Source organism: Sitophilus oryzae, unplaced genomic scaffold (genome assembly GCF_002938485.1).
Source record: "Sitophilus oryzae breed Bouriz unplaced genomic scaffold, Soryzae_2.0 scaffold_847_pilon_pilon, whole genome shotgun sequence".
NCBI lineage: Eukaryota > Metazoa > Arthropoda > Insecta > Coleoptera > Curculionidae > Sitophilus > Sitophilus oryzae.
This window is the reverse complement of record NW_022147469.1, coordinates 1,910,511-1,914,205: the sequence shown is the minus strand read 5'-3', so window position 1 is coordinate 1,914,205 and position 3,695 is coordinate 1,910,511. Positions and strand designations below refer to the sequence as shown.

At 32.8% G+C, this 3,695-nt stretch overlaps 1 long non-coding RNA gene across 1 annotated transcript; it reads left to right on the top strand.

Moving 5' to 3' along the window:
* Nucleotides 1-897: 897 nt before the first annotated feature.
* On the top strand, nucleotides 898-2,746 carry LOC115889793. The gene is made up of 2 exons (XR_004051506.1): nucleotides 898-931; nucleotides 2,485-2,746. It is a non-coding gene; the product is annotated as an uncharacterized LOC115889793 (long non-coding RNA).
* The last annotated feature ends 949 nt before the right edge of the window (nucleotides 2,747-3,695 follow it).

The following is a 3,695-nucleotide window of genomic DNA, read 5'->3' as shown; positions in this document are numbered from 1 at the left end:
GCTAGTAAGTTCAGCTATATTTTGAACGTCTGTGGTCACTCTGGCTGAACCGAGTAGGAAGAGGGAAAGACTTGAGGTAGTGGCAATCTGTCTAGATTTAAGTTTTAGGAATAGTTAAAATGTTGCTTCTTGCTGTTTTTTAACTCTCGATGTGCTTTTTAGCTTCTTGGTGTTTTAATTCTCGATGTAATGTATTGTTTTTGTTTACGTACGTTTTCTTTACGTTTGTAAAGTAGATTCGTAATCTACGACCTCAAAATAGTGTGTATACCAATTTTGGTGAAAATAGGACGATTTCCAGTTTTCCCAATAATTACCACATTTATTATTATTTTACAGGTAACACCTAAAAATTTCATAATAATGATTATTTTTTTACAGATGGATGTAAGAAGATAGCTTTTATTTTTATTGTTTCAGTGATCCAGGGGGGAGGCAAATGCCCCCTCTTGCCCCCCCTGTCCGGCGCCCATGAACAATATGATTGTGAAACTCACGCCTCACAAAACTAAACTGTTAAGGGGAGAATCTTTAGCATTAGTATAGAGGTGTCGTTTTCAGTCTGTTTAAATTTCTGTATTTAATATACCCATAAAAACGTTTTTTGAGTGTGCTCCACAAGAAGAAGTCGTTCGGCGAAAGATCCTGTGGTCTTTTCCTACTATATCCCGAATAAACGGGAGTCAATGTTTTTCTTTTCTTCAACATGAACAATATTCAAGTAACTGTTATTTTCTTTCTAAACCATTTGGCTGTTTTGTTGTACTAGTCTTAATATCTCACTGATGAATATCGACATCTTTAGAGTAAATAAATTTAACTAACAATTCATCCGTGGTTCATTCGAACTCCATAGGCTAGTAAGTTCAGCTATATTTTGAACGTCTGTGGCTGAACCGAGTAGGAAGAGGGAGTAGAAAGAAGTCTTGAGGTAGTGGCAATCTGTCTAGATTTAAGTTTTAGGAATAGTTAAAATGTTGCTTCTTGCTGTTTTTTAACTCTCGATGTGCTTTTTAGCTTCTTGGTGTTTTAATTCTCGATGTAATGTATTGTTTTTGTTATCGCACCTATTTACCATATCTCATCAGAGGAATCTGTGATAACGCTGAGACGTGCTCAAATTGTCACTGCATTTGACGGATACTTACTACTCCTTCTCTCTATTCATCAGTCAGGTGAGACTAGAAATATATTTGGGTCTATTAGCCCGTGTAATCTAAATTAAAAATAACGGTTTACTTTTTTTTAACCTTTATTTATTAATCCCAAAGAGACCTGGTTTATAAATCCAAAAGAAGCAAAAAGAAATAATAGACCGAGAGGTTTCAGTCTCTATGATTCGCACCCAAACCCTATTACCTAAGTTTATTTTATTTGTGTTTTGATTTTTTATTTTATTTTTGCTCCTGTCTTTTTTTATTGACTAATATTTGCCTATCATTTCAGCCTCATCGCAGTGTTATTTTAATATGTAAAATGTAAACGGTGTGGTGTGACCTCAATTGTACCGTGTGGTGTATCCAAACGCGGGACATAGGAAATTCCATGTAGATTTTGAAAAGGTGAAATATTATCTCTCCAGAAGATTTTATGCAAAAATTGTATTAGACTTTTTTGAAGAGGCGTTAAAGTTGTGTTGTCGTTTAAGATTTAGTTTTATTTGGAATAAGCATTTAAAATTTATTTGCAAAAATCTACCTTCAAATTACTAAAAATTAAAAAATACGGCCCAGATAAAGCTACAAATAAAATGCCAGTAAAAATATGATTTTTCATTGTCAAATTCGATATCACATTTTTTTTGTTTTCAAGAATTTCTTTGGTTTGAAAAAGTGGTTATTTTTTCTGAATTGGAATGATCATCTACAAAAGAATTAGTTGAACTGACAATATATTCGCGGAGGCCTCGCTCATACCGCATACATTCACAATAATTTAACAAATTAAAGAAATATTTGTAACTAAAGGAACTTTACTAAATTATACTAATTAATAAAATGTTTATATAATTTCCCATTCACAGCCAAACAATATGATTGTGAAACTCACGCCTCACAAAACTAAACTGTTAAGGGGAGAATCTTTAGCATTAGTATAGGGGTGTCGTTTTCAGTCTGTTTAAATTTCTGTATTTAATATACCCATAAAAACGTTTTTTGAGTGTGCTCCACAAGAAGAAGTCGTTCGGCGAAAGATCCTGTGGTCTTTTCCTACTATATCCCGAATAAACGGGACTCAATGTTTTTCTTTTCTTCAACATGAACAATATTCAAGTAACTGTTATTTTCTTTCTAAACCATTTGGCTGTTTTGTTGTACTAGCCTTAATATCTCACTGATGAATATCGACATCTTTAGAGTAAATAAGTTTAACTAACAATTCATCCGTGGTCCATTCGAACCCCATAGGCTAGTAAGTTCAGCTATATTTTGAACGTCTGTGGTCACTCTGGCTGAACCGAGTAGGAAGAGGGAAAGTCTTGAGGTAGTGGCAATCTGTCTAGATTTAAGTTTTAGGAATAGTTAAAATGTTGCTTCTTGCTGTTTTTTAACTCTCGATGTGCTTTTAGCTTCTTGGTGTTTTAATTCTCGATGTAATGTATTGTTTTTGTTATCGCACCTATTTACCATATCTCATCAGAGGAATCTGTGATAACGCTGAGACGTGCTCAAATTGTCACTGCATTTGACGGATACTTACTACTCCTTCTCTCTATTCATCAGTCAGGTGAGACTAGAAATATATTTGGGTCTATTAGCCCGTGTAATCTAAATTAAAAATAACGGTTTACTTTTTTTACCCTTTATTTATTAATCCCAAAGAGACCTGGTTTATAAATCCAAAAGAAGCAAAAAGAAATAATAGACCGAGAGGTTTCAGTCTCTATGATTCGCACCCAAATCCTATTACTTAAGTTTATTTTATTTGTGTTTTGATTTTTTATTTTATTTTTTGCTCCTGTCTGTTTTTATTGACTAATCATTTCAGCCTCATCGCAGTGTTATTTTAATATGTAAAATGTAAATGGTGTGGTGTGACCTTAATTGTGCCGTGTGGTGTATCCAAACGCGGGACATAGGAAATTCCATGTAAATGTTGAAAAGATGAAATATTATCTCTCCAGAAGATTTTATGCAAAAATTGTATTAGACTTTTTTGAAGAGGCGTTAAAGTTGTGCTGGCGTCTAAGATTTAGTTTTATTTGGAATAACCATTTAAAAGTTGTTTGCAAAAATCTACCTTCAAATTACTAAAAATTCAAAAATACGGCCCAGATAAAGTTACAAATAAAATGCCAGTAAAAATATGATTTTTCATTGTAAAATTCGATATCACATTTTTTTTGTATTCAAGAATTTCTTTGGTTTGAAAAAGTGGTTATTTTTTCTGAATTGGAATGATCATCTACAAAAGAATTAGTTGAACTGACAATATATTCACGGAGGCCTCGCTCATACCGCATACATTCACAATAATTTAACAAATTAAAGAAATATTTGTAACTAAAGGAACTTTACTAAATTATACTAATTAATAAAATGTTTATATAATTTCCCATTCACAGTCAAACAATATGATTGTGAAACTCACGCCTCACAAAACTAAACTGTTAAGGGGAGAATCTTTAGCATTCTACTGAGGTGTCGTTTTCAGTCCGTTTAAATTTCTGTATTTAATATACCCATAAAAACGTT